Source organism: Hemicordylus capensis, chromosome 4 (genome assembly GCF_027244095.1).
Source record: "Hemicordylus capensis ecotype Gifberg chromosome 4, rHemCap1.1.pri, whole genome shotgun sequence".
NCBI classification, from domain to species: Eukaryota; Metazoa; Chordata; class Lepidosauria; order Squamata; family Cordylidae; genus Hemicordylus; species Hemicordylus capensis.
Window position 1 is genome coordinate 278200870 of NC_069660.1, and position 13649 is coordinate 278214518.

Genomic DNA, 13649 nt, shown 5'->3' on the forward strand with positions numbered 1-13649 from the left:
CATTAACTGGGAGAGTATTCCAGAGCCTTGGGGCAACAGCAGAGAAGGCCCTGTCCAGCGTGCACAACAATTTAACCTCTCTCAAGTTCAACACAGAAACCCTTGGGAGCAGGTGGTCCTTCAGGTATCCAGGGCCCAAACCGTTAGGGCTTTAAAGGTAATAACCAGCACCTTGAATTGAATCTGGAAACTAATTGGCAGCCAGTGCAGCTCTTTCAGTCAGTGTAGCTCTTTCCAGAGGGAACTCTGGCAGCTGCATTCTGCACCAGCTGAAATTCCCTAATAGTCTTCAAGGGCAGCCCCATGTAAAGCACATTACAGTAATCCAGTTGCGATGTGACTAAAGCATGGGTAACTGTGGCCAGATCTGCCTTCTCATATATAATATAGTCATATACCACCCAAAACTCATGCCTCTGGGCGGTTAACAATAAAACAACACAAGTTAAAACAAAATTAAAACATTAAGACAATTTAAAATTTAAAAACATGTTAAATGTTTTACCACTCAGATTTACCATATACAAATATATTTCATGTGTTGTTTGAGTTATGTATTTAACTTTAGCATCAAGTTAAGTTCCTTTAACTTGAGGTGATACTTTAATCTGATTTCATTAATTTGGTATATACTATATCCTGTGCAGCTGGATATTGACTGAATTTGACAAGTTTGAGTTTATATATATATATGGAAAATTATGAAATCATGCTCCCTTAGAACCAGTAAAATTTATAGTTTCTTTTCTTTCATTTCATTTATTTAAAACTATCCCTGAAAGGAAGATTAAAATACCTAGTTTAGGAATTATCAGGATAGTCTTACTGGTTCCTGTTATCCATATATTATATTCAGATATTCAAAGAGAAATATAATCTCTTTGGTATACAGGCTGCTTTACATGGCCTCACAGCAAGCAAGGACCAGCAATGAAAAAGAATACCTTGAAAAACACCTGTCCAAGTTTTTCTTTGAACATTTACAAGGAAGAAGATTGCAAAAACCTTGCCAGGTATCCTGCTTGCTTTGCTGCTGAATTTTCTAATATTAAACCAAAGTTGTTGTCAGTACTGCTGCTGAGCATTGAAACTAAAGCATAGATTGGATGAGTTTTCATGAATGCTGTTCTATGTATTGGAACCTAGGTTACATTTTCTGCAGAGGCAAGAGCTAAGACTGGGGTGTGGCTAAAGGGGCATGAGAGTAGAGGGTGTGGTTAAAAGGGCATGTGATTGCAGGGGCATGGCTGGCCTGTGCAGAAGGGAATCCCTATGAGGATTCATTACACACCAAAGAGTCTAAACTCTTCAAAAATTCCTAAAATATAAACTGATTACCCAGTGGCTTGTGGGGTAGTTGGAACATGGGATGCCATTAATTCCCCCCCCCCCACCTGCAAAGCAGTGGAGGTCAAAATGAACAGAAGAAATGAAGGTGTGTAATGAAGACACCAAATAATTTAAACACTTCAAAAATACCTAAAAAATTAAACTGAGTACCCCAGTGTGTGTGTGTGTGTGCGTGCGCGCGCACGCACATGGTGGGGGTGTAGTTGACACATGGCAGTTGACAGTTGGCACTGTCCAATGATAGTCAAAATGAACAGAAGAAACGAAGGTGTATAATGAATCCTCATAGGGATTCATTATTAGGAAAAGTTATTAGACACCAAAGAATCTAAACATTTCAATATTCCTAAAAATTAAAATGAGTACCACACTGCCTTGCAGGTGGGTGGTGGGGGGTAGTTGGCATATGGCAGTTGACAGATGGCACTGCCCAGTGACAGTCAAAATGAACAGAAGAAATGAAGGTGTGCAATGAATCCTCATAGGGATTCATTATGAGGACATGTTATACACCAAAGAATCCAAACTCTTGAAAAATAATGATTGCACATTTTGCTCCATAACTCCACTTCAGCAAGGGCTAGAGCTTAGGTTTATTTTTTTTAAATGAAAGCTGGGGATCCATTTTAGGCTTAGGATATGGTAACTTCGAATCCCCATTGTTTTCTATGGTGGAAATGTTCAAATTCAGTTAAAAAAACTAAACAAAATTCATTAAAATCAACCAAGTGTCCCACTGCCTTGAAATTTAGTTGGTAGGTGGCACCCATGGAGATCTACCCACTATCTAAATTTGGTACCCCAGGACCTTGTGAAGTGGTCCAAATCCAAACTGAATCAAAGCAAATACAAATCAAATCTGGGGTGATTTGGAGGGGGTAGATTTGGATACAAAACAAATCAGGGGTGATTTGTTTTGGGCACAAATTGAATTTTTTAAAAAACCCAATTTGTGCACATCCCTACTAGGGACATGGTACATCCACCCACACACTTGGAAATTTAATTTCTAGAGACTTGTGAAACACCTGAATCCTGAAAAATGACAATTCTAGCAGCTCACATGATTTTTTTAAAAAGTTATCACCAAGAGGCAAACATAGGAAAGCTCTTCTCATGATCCATGAGAAGAGCTTCTGTTGGGTCTGTGGGGAGAGCGGGCTTATTTGTAGGGAGAGCGGGATTAGCGGGCTTAGCTCATTCTCCCTGCAGACAATCCTGCCCAGAGCCTTGGGTGGCCAGATTGGCCGCCCACACGACTGCCAGCAATGTCATGGAGCCGGCAGGGGTGGTGGGGATCGGGGCCATGCGGCCTCCGGAAGTCCCAGGATGTCTCAGTCAAACATGCTGGGCATCCTGGAGAGACCTCCAAGCCTGGGACTCTGTTTGCAGCTTCCCGGTTAATGGTCTACTCGTGTGTCACCACACACCGCGGGAACACAAGCAACAAAATGAGGTTAATGGAGAGCTCGCTCCATTTACCTCATTTAAGGGGAGGGTGTTTTAGGCGGGCTAGCCACCTTGGGAGCACCAGGCTAGCCGGCGAGCCCGGTGGTTCCCATGATCAATGGAAAGCGGAGAGCTTAGCCCGCTTTCTGTTGATCATGGGAATAGCCTCAAGGACAAAATAGGGATGGTGATTTACTAGGGACAGATTCCTGAGAGTAGGGACTTTAACTGGAAAACAGGAAGAGCTGGAGCCTCTGGGTGCTTTCCTATCCTAGCCATTGCTCATGTCTTATGAATCCCTGAATAAGTAGAATTTAAATACTGATTGGAAGCAGAGCATAAGCACCAAAAATACTTAATACAGAAAACAAATTATCTCTCTTTTTTGTAGAACAGGTTCATAATTACAACTACAGGTACATTTTAAGTTGTTTTCTCATTACATTTGTAAATCATTCCCTCCCTCTCTCTTTTTTTTAAAGCAGCTTCACTTCTCTTAAAATTGCTAATGTTACAGGCGCTAAGTAAGATGTAATCTTAAAGCAATTAAAATCAGCTTTTAAGATCTGAAGCACTGAACATGTATGCTAATTTATTTTAAAAATAGGCTGCAGAAGAACACTTGGAAAAGTCTAAATGCTGCAGATAGTGTTTATTTATTTATTATTCAAAGCTTGCTCTTCCTTCAAGTTTCTCAAGTCATCTTCCATCCATACACTGACCAGGATGTGACCTGAGTTTATAACAGAGTCACACCGTAATGTACTGAATATGTGAGAACAACAGCACATACCAGCCTTCTTCTAATAACTCAATTATTTATTGTTTACAGCTCACTGGAAAAGGCCCAGGGCAGAAAGTCTTAGATTAGTGAAATAACAAGTTATTTGAGAACTATCTGTAGTTGCTGGCCCATCTGGACTTTGAATTATTCAGGCCTCTGAAGAGATCACACAGGCTCAGCCACCCACACAGACTAATGTTATAAAATGGAAACTGTTTCCCCAGTTCTTTTGCATATATATTATTAGTCTTTATAGGCCGACATCCTGATTAGTTCTGCGCTTGCACAAGAACATTGTGTTAGAGCAAGGCTGCTGCACTAAGGTCATTCATATGACCATCATATCCAGGTCTGGGGAGGGCTGGAGGGGGGAGGCACAGGGGCAGATTAAGCTATTTGCCGCCCATAGGCAACCAGAGATTTGCCACCCCAGAAGGGGTTCCTCTTTACAAGTAAAGGGCTTGGGGGGGATTCAACCTACTTTAAAAATGTTTTCAGCCCATTTTGGACCTCACGTGCATGTGCGCAGAGGCCCCCAAACCTGACCTGTCATTTGGGAGGCAGGTGGGCCTGTGGGAGGAGCTATCACTACTGTCTTCGCCACCATCCTGCCACATGCACCTACGAAGATGGCCTGGCAACCCATGATTTGGGAGGCAGGTGGGCCCACTAGGAGGTCTCGCTGCCTTTGCATAGCGGCGGTTTAAAAAGTTTTCTAAGTAAATGTAACTTCCCCCTGCCCCCAAGTGCAAGTGGCGGATTAGCACATAGGCAAATTTGCTGCTCCTCAAAATTTGCCGCCGTAGGCAAGTGCCTACTTTGCCTATGTGTTAATCCACCACTGGGAAGGCAGGAGCCTCTACCTGCCTTCCCTCGACATGAGCAATGGCTCACCTGGGCTGTGCCCACATGTTCAGCACAGTGATGCAGTCCCAAAGTGGGATCAGAAGGAGGAAGTCAGAATCCCTTGTATGGCATGAATACATTGTGCATATATCTTCCTAGGAAGCTTTTCATTTTGTCCTTAAAATAAAGCTTGGACAGCTTTTCTTCATTCTTTCATAGCCTTCTCCATACATCACTGTTTGCTGCTGTCTTCATTTGATACGCAGACACAGGGAAAACATCCTGAGTAATAAATTTAGCTTTTCTTCTAGTCAAATGCTTTTCGAAAAATTCACCGTCTAACAGCTTTCCCTTCTTCATCATTTTTAACTGTCTTTGTGTTCTTAGGTAAAATGCCACAGACAGGAGAGTCAAAACAGCCCTGCCCAAGAGCACACCTGAGCTGCTTCTAGACTAAGAAAAAGTTCTAGACTAAGCAAAATTGGCTAACCCTGGACAAAATGACAAAGTTGTCCTTCTCAATGTCTGCCCTGTTGTTGCTTTAAGAAGCCAAACTGGAAGAGAGCTCAGTGCAGCCTGGCTGAGACCTGTTGCTGCAGCCGTTTGTTCGATTCCATGTAACAAACATTGTTGTTTGGCTTCTCCACCGGTTCCTGACCTAAAACGAACTGCTATATGTTCCATGCTCAATGATCTAATATTATAAAAGGCAGAGACACAATTGCCATTTTGCCAGGAATGTGGTAGATGGTTGCCTAAAACTTTAGAACAGCAGAGGTCTGAGGCTGGCCTTGCAGCACATCACGGCTCTTCCTCCATAACACAAGGAGAGGAGAGAGATGTGTGTGTGTGTGTGTGTGTGTGTGTGTGTGTACAGTGAGCATCCCACAAATTATGCTTGAATTCCTCTGCAGCATCCCGTGAGAGGAACCATTTTTTTCACAAGTATCCAGAAAATGTGGTTGTTCTCATGACCAGCCCTACCTGGGTAGGAGGAGCTCCCCTCCCTTGAGAAGAGATGTAGCCCGGAGAGGACTGGTTGTGACAACCGCCAGGATCAGTTCCAATGATCCTCGACTGGGTAGCCCTGTTTTAAAACCTGAGTTAAAAGTGAGGTAGGAGGACACAAGCGTGCCTCCTACCCCACTCCCTAGTCATGTGAATGCTCGGACTGCCTGCAGTCCCCAGCAGCTAGAGCACACAGTGGGGGCGGGATTCTCCAATGCACTGTGCTCCTGGTGCTGTGCATTGTGGGATGCCGCAGGACTTCCTCCTCTGGCTCATGGCTCTGCCGATCACCACCACACTGCTTGTATGGGCACATGATTAGCAGAGCTCGGAGGGGATGGGTGATCATGTGTAGGGAAGCAGGTAGGAGCCTGCCTTCCCACCAGCCATCCCCAACCACGGATAAGTTGGTCATGCGCCTGACCTCAATATCGGGCAATATAGGAAACTATTCAGGTGCTTCAGTTCAAGCCACCAAAGAGTAATTGTAAGGGATAATTGCGGCAGTACTATATGCCCCACAAGATGTGGGGCAGAGCTCTTTGTGGGCAAGTAAAGCACAGATTTCACTATTGATCCTATATAACATGTATTCAACATTGTTTTTAACCAGTTCCTGAAAGGCTGTTTGCTTCAAAGAGAGTATTCTGTAATGTCTCAGGTCTAAACATCCTTCTTCTGATGTCCAATTTAATTTTTTTTGCAATTAACTTCATCCATTCATTCTTGTAGCTTCATCCATTCATTCTTGTACCTCTTTAGTTAAAAGCAGCAGGGAACTTGGAAGCATGTATAATATCTGTGCACCTTGTATGAACAGAGTGCTAACTAAAGAATCAAGACAGTACCAGACATCCCAGCAGATGCTAGTCTTGAAAGACAAACCATTGTCTTGCCAGCAACCATGTGACATCCTAAGGCCATGGGGCGATTCTCACAACCAACATAAATCGGGCTAGGCTCTCCTAGCCTGATTTTTGTTGGTCGTAAGAACCACCGGCCTCGCAGCCGAGCCTTGTGGTTCTTGAGCAGGTAACCCGCTCAAGAACCCCTGCTAAAAAGCAGGTTTGCGGAGCAAGCGCTCCAGCAAACCTGCTTTTTAGGCTCATGAGTAGCTGCGGCATGGCTTTGCGCCATGCCTACTCATGAGTAGACCCCTGGCCGGGAGGTGAAAAGCCGCCTCCCGGCATGGGGGTCTTCCCAGTATGCCATGCGCGCTCGTGCAGGGCATATTAGGGCTTGCAGGGGCCGTGTGGCCCCCGCTCCCCCCACCCCCTGCCAGCTCTGTCACAGAGCCGGCCATCATGTGGGCGGCCGATCCGGCCGCCCAGGGCTCCCTGCCCGCTCGACTGCAGGGAGAGTGGACTTAGCCCGCTCTCCCCGCAGTTTTAACAAAAGCGGGTCTCACAGATCGTGAGACCCGCCTCCATGTCTTGTGAGTTTCAAGCTTTGGGATGCTGGAGACCTGGCAGCCCTACTTGGAAACCCAGGTATTTGTGGCAATAGCAGTTGAGTTTCTGGGTTCATACTTCGCTTGACTACAGTTCCAATTGGGCTGTCCTCCCCAACCCCTTGGTTGTATTTTAGTAAAGAAAAGCCAATACATCAGGGTTAATGCTTAATGTAACATGTAGTTTGGCCTTTAGAAATGACCCACTGTGAGGCCTTATGGTGTTTTTTTTTAAATGAGTGAAAGCCACATCACATACATACAGCCATGATATTCCCCACTATTTCCCCCATTTTGCTCAGTTATCAATTTGTAATTCTTGTCCCAGAACTGCAAAATGCTTAGCTTTTGCTTAAAACTATTGTGCAGGAAAGTGGGAAGATTTCCAACTTCAACCTCTTGCTGCACTTTTTCCTTTCTCTTATACTAGAATTATAAGTTATTTTATTTCCAGAAAAGTACATTGTAGGAGTATAGGTGACATATTCATCAGCAATTTCGCTTCTTACATCAGTTGGCAACACACCCAGTCATATCTGCTTCCCCTCACTCCCAACCTAGTTGAAAGGGTTTGCAGAGTTTCCCCTTCTCTTGCCAATTCCACTCCCTAAAAGAAATCCAACCAGCCCATATCTTTCCCCATTCTACTTCCCAATATGCTGTCAAAACGTCTTTTAACCACATGAAGGGGTGTTCAACCAAATTGCTCTACATGTGCTTCAAAATCTTATTTAAACACAATGCTCTATTTGGGAGGAGAACGGGGGGGATGGGGGAGTCACTGGTTATTCTTTCTTCTCAGAAATTGTAATGTAAATTTTTTTTGGGAACAAATTTGTACTGCATAGCTATACTGACCAATAGGACATTTCTGTGTGTGTTTCTGTGAAAGACAACAGCCAGAGACATATCTAGGGAAAATAGTGCCTAGGGCAAGCACTGAAATTGCACCCCCTGTCCAAACATCTGACACCCATCTTTCAGATAACTTTACCATAATATCAGCTCAAAAATACAAGTCAAGCTTGTTAATCTTTTAAAATTTCAAAAACAATTTAGCAGTGGATGTAGCCAGACCAAAAAATGCTGGGAAACTACAAATTTCAGTATGCTGGGGCTCATGAAATACCCAAATACTATGTGGAGGTGTATTTGGAAAACGAAACAGAAGTGCCTGTCTAATTCTCTATTATGCATTGTAGCATCACTATTACATAAGCTTTAAAAATAAATGGAAAACATGACTTTTCCCAGATACTCTGAAAATAATTAAAGGATATGCAGAGTAAACTGTATCACTGCTTGGAATATATTCTAGTATTTCAGAAAGACAGTTAAAATGAGAGAAAGAGAGCAAGAAACTCCCAGTGGGCCTAAAATACTAAGGATTTCACACTGATTCAAAGACAAACTCACCATTAATAGCCATATTATTAAGACATCACATTTAACTCACTTATCACAAGACGCAAAGTAAGAGCAAATGAATACAATCCTAGCTCATAAGCTTCAGCTCTGTATTCACAAGCCCTGATTCTCTGTACATAGTGCCAATATGAATATGTGTACAGTGACATATTATTTTTCAATTTTTTTAACCTGTAGCCCCTTTGGGGGGCTTCCTAAAGGCCGGGGGGGTCTGCAAAGGTCCCCCCTCCCCCACTGGCCTCTAGGGCCTCGCAGGGACCATTTGAGCATGTGTGGTGGCCATTTTTAAATTTTTTTTTAAAAGAATGGCCACTGAAAACAAAATGGCCACTCTGCATGCTCAAATGGCCTCTGCAAGGCCTGGCATGGCCTAGGGCCTCACATAGGATATTTGAGCATGCACGGCGGCCATTTTGTTTTCAGCAGCCATTTTAAATTTATTTTATTTTAAAAAATGTCACCCCCCTTCAAGTGGTGACCAGGGCATATGCCCTGCCTGCCCTACCCTAGATACACCCCTGACAACAGCACTTGTTGACATGAAATGTTTTTTTCCCCTCTGGGAAATGCTTGACTAATACGCAGAAGGTTGCCAGTTCGAATCCCCTCTGGTACTATATCAGGCAGCAATGATATAGGAAGATGCTGAAAGGCATAATCTCATACTGCATCGGAGGAGGCAATGGTAAACTCCTCCTGTATTCTACCAAAGAAAACCACGGGGCTCTGTGGGCCATTAGTCAAAATCAACTTGATAGCACACTTTACCTTTACCAAGTAGTAGAGGGTTTTAGAGGTGTTCTTTTTAAGCATTCCACAGTAGTACAATATATGTGTTTTTTAAAACTTCAGGACCCTGCTGTGGCAAAGTGCTGAAAAAAGCAGCCTCCAGATTTCATATCCAACTAAACCCCCTGAAATGAACTTTGTGATGATATACTAATTAAAGGGCAAACTTTGCAGGACAATAAATGAAGGGGTCCGAGAGAGACAGTGAAGACAAATCATTTATATTTTCTCAATAATGCAACTGAATTGCTAGATAAGAAACTGAAGATGGCCATTGTGCAGGTGAGTCCCTTGGGCATTAAATTGTTCTGTACTGTAGTTCTGAAGAACATACCTTTGCAGGATAGTATTAAAATGTACTGTAGACAATACCAATTTTGAATTGTACTGGCAGGAACATTTCTATTGCTTACTTATAAGAAAAAGAAAGAAAGAAAGAAAGAAAGAAAGAAAGAAAGAAAGAACATATTTTAAAAGATGTCAAAGATGTATAGGTGAGTCCCTTGATCATTAAATTGCTCTATACTGTAGTCCTGAAGAACATACCTTTGCAAGATAGTATTACAATGTACCGTAAACAGCAATTTTGCTTTGTACTGGCAGGAATATTTCTATGGCTTACAAGAAAGAAAGGAAGGAAGGAAGGAAGGAAGGAAGGAAGGAAGGAACACCACTAAAGCATTATTCTATTCTTCTGTTATGCACATAATTACTATAGTGTTAATAAAGGTTTCACATTTGCTTGACGGGAAGTGACTGACATTTCAGTTGTCTTTCTTCTTGATATGACATTTTGCATTATAATCCAGGCTGCTTGCTCTGTTGATCTTTTTTTTTTAAAAAAGGTCATGCAGGCATGAGCTACATGTAGATATTCCATGTGCAGATTGGTCAACCATGTAAACTTTCTACTGAATTTGTGAACAGGACTTGAATAAATTGGTGGCAGATCCAGGTTTGAGGAAGCCCTTGCAAGGAGACTTCTGGTGTGCCCCCTCTATGCTTGCCAACAGGGCACAAGGACAAGCATTTGAGTAGTTCCCACCCTTTTACTGAATCCCCTGGGAGAGTTTCTCGCCTAACTGGGAGAGTTTCAGTTTTGCTATACAGTGGTCCCTCGACTTACAAACTACTCGGCATAAGTATTTTTCGAGTTACAAACGGCAGTTTTAGATCCGGTTTTAGATGCGGTTTTTTCGACTTACAAATTTTTAGATGGGGTTTCCTCGACTTACAAATTTTTAGATGGGGTTTCCTCGACTTACAAATTTTACATGCGGTTTCCTTGACTTGCCTGCCTGTTTACTGCCTGTTTATTCTTGAAAAGAAATGTTCCTGTGCAGTTTGCAAGCCTTACTGGGGGTCTGGGTCTTTTTTCTAGGCTCCGGAACGCATTAATCCGTTCCCAATGCATTCCTATGGGAAACCGCTTTTCGACTTACGAATTTTTCGACTTACAAATGTGCATTCGGAACGGATTAATTTCGTAAGTAGAGGGACCACTGTATAGGAATGTCGGTCCAAACATTGTTAAACATCAAGCATTGAAAATGATGTCTTTGTGTCAAAATGTTTGATTTTAACAAAATCATGTAGGGTTGAAGTAAAGTAAAATGTGCCGTTGAGTTGGTGTCAATTCCTGATGCCCACAGAGCCCTGTGGTTTTCTTTGGTAGAATACAGAAGGGGTTTACCATTGCCTCCTCCCGTGCAGTATAAGATGATGCCTTTCAGCATCTTCCTATATCGCTGTTGCCCAATATAGGTGTTTCCCATACTCTTTTATACATAATAAAGAAGGTCTATAAAGGTGAACTGTTGCGAGTTGTCTTCATGCATATTTCATTGCCACTATACCAGCTGATTTGAATCCCCCTTGCCAAATCTAATAACTCATATCTCCATTCCCCAAATATATTTTTCTGTCCCCAGAAGTGTTTTTCCTCTCTCCCACAAAAATAAATAAATGAGTCACTCCTCAAGCCTCCCCTCTATCTGCATCCCTAATGGTCAACTCTCTAGGCCAGGGGTAGGTCACCTTGACTCTCCAGCTGTTGCTGAAGATCAGCTCCCACCATCCCCAGCCACATTGCAGCTGGGGGGTGATGAGAGCTGTACTTCAGCAACAGGTGGAGAGTCAAGATTGCCTACTCTGCTCTAGGATTTGCCTGGAATGTTCAAGAATTTGCATCAGTCTTCAGGAGACCATTATAAGCAATCCTGGATATTAAAAGGCTTTGAGGCAGGTCTCACGATCAGTGAGACCCGCTTTTGCCGATACTGCGGGGAGAGCGGGCTAAGCCTGATCTCCCCACAGACCATCACGGCAGGAGCCCTGGGTGGCCGGATCAGCCGCCCACACGATTGCTGGCTCTGTGATGGAGCCGGTGGGGGCTGGGGGGAGTGGGGGCCAATTGGCCCCCGCAAGCTCCAGCATGCCCTGCGCAAGTGCGCAGGGCATGCAGGCGAGACCCCCGGAGCTGGGAGGCAGCTTTTCGCCTCCCCTCCAGGGGTCTCCTCATGAGTAGCCATGGCGTGGAGAGAGAGAGAATAAATAGCCCCTTTGGGCAGTTTGAAGACAGAGCAAGAGCAGAAGCAGAGAGTATGGGAGTGTGAACTGTAGGTGCCATGTTGGTTGCAGGGCCTCTCTTTGGGGTTCTGATGTGAAGTTGCTGATCTGCTGTTTAGTAAGAATGAACATAATGCTCGCTTCCCAAGGGATGGCCCTTCCATGAGGCAGGGTGAGGCTGTTGCCTCAGGCACAGGCATGAAGAGGGGTGGCAAGCTCTGGCCCCTATCACCACAGGTACCACCTTGCAGGCATCCATACCACCTGCAAAGTCTCACACATGCTACCTGCCCTTCCTCATCTCACTGGGGCATGCTGGTCATTTCTTCTTCCTCACACACTTGTAGTGTGACTTCTTCCCCCTCTTCCTTACCCCCAGCTGCTCATTTCTCCTCTGTACTGTTTCCTTGCCTTCCTCCTGGCTCCCTGATCATGAGGCTAGTCTCATGATCAGTGAGACTCGCCGAAAGGAGATCTGCAGGGAGAGTGGGCTTAGCCACTGGATCAGCTTCCCACGGAACTGCCGGCTCCGTCACAGCGCTGTTGGGGGCTGCAGGGATTGGGGGCCACACGGCCCCTGGAAGTTCTAGGATGCCCCATGAGAGCGCATGGGGCATGCTGGAGAGACGGGTCTCCTCATGTGTTGCTGCAGTGCGGAGCCAGGTCGTAGCAATACACGATTAAAAAAATGGGTTAATGGAGTGCTTGCTCTGTTAACCTCATTTTAGGTGAGGGCTACTTAAACGGGTTACCCGCTTTGAGGAAACCTGGCTTGCCTACAAGCCCAGCAGTTTCCACACTTGCCCAAAAGCGGGCTAGGCTCTCTTAGCTCGCTTTTGGCCGATCGTGAGAATCATCTCTGAGACTCTTCTCATGATCTTCTCTTCTCTCAAAGCCTAGACTCTTCTCTTCTCTCAAAGCCTAGCCCAATTTTTCCCGATCGTCAGAACCACCGGGCTTGGCTGTGAGCCTCGTGGTTCTGGAGCGGGTAACCCGCTCAAGAACCCCTGCTCCCAAACCAGGTTTGCAGACCGAGTGCTCCGCAAACCTGGTTTTTGTAATCGCGAGTAGCCGCAGAGCGGCTTTGCGCCGCACCGACTCATGAGTAGACCCCCAGAGGGGAGGCGAAAAGCCACCTCCCAGCTCCGGGGGTCTCCCCAGTATGCCCTGCGCACTTGCGCAGGGCATACTGGGGCTTCCAGGGGCTGTGTGGCTCCCAAGCCCCTGCCAGTTCCGTCTTGAAGCTGGCAATTGTGTGGGTGGCTGATCCAGCCGCCCAGGGCTCCCTCCCCATTCGTGAGCAGGGAGAGTGGGCTTAGCTGGTCCACCATGGTGCCTCACAAGGAGACACCTGCCGGGAGGCTGCAACAAGCCTTCTGGTCTTGGGGGTCTCTCCCAATCCCCTCAGCCTCCACCAGCTCAGTGATGGAGCCAGCAGTGATGTGGGCTGCCGATCCGGCCACCCAGGACTACAAGTTCAGTCGTCTGCGGGGAAAGCAGGCTAAGCCCACTCTCCCCACAGACCCAACAGAAGCTCTTCTCATGGATCATGAGAAGAGCTTCATAGTTTGGAAGGGGTGAGTTTGTTACATGATTCTCCCAGTACAGCATCATTCTTCATACTGCTACCCGATGGATAAAAAATGGAAAACTGTATGTGTCTGCAGGGAGATGTAGTGCGACATAAACTCCATATTGGCCAAGGCTGATGAAACAAGAAACCTGGAAGTTTTATGAGTATAGTACAATACTCTCATCTGCATTTTGATGAATATTTATGGCCTCTTTTTGATAACTACTGACCATTTTCTGAAGTAATCGTCTGACTGACCGCTGCTGGAACACTTTCATATAGCTCTATAAAGTCAATCACAATCTTTCCCCATGCTGTGTCTGAAAGAAGTGCAGCCTGTAATGATGGTATATGTATCATATCTGTCTTGTCACATATAACTGAGAAGTGACAATGATTTTATA

At 44.9% G+C, this 13649-nt stretch overlaps 1 protein-coding gene across 1 annotated transcript in view; it reads right to left on the reverse strand.

Moving 5' to 3' along the window:
• Positions 1-13649, reverse strand: part of CNGB3 (cyclic nucleotide gated channel subunit beta 3) — a 190223-nt gene that overhangs the window by 151915 nt on the left and 24659 nt on the right. The gene's annotated exons all lie outside the window — the stretch shown is intronic.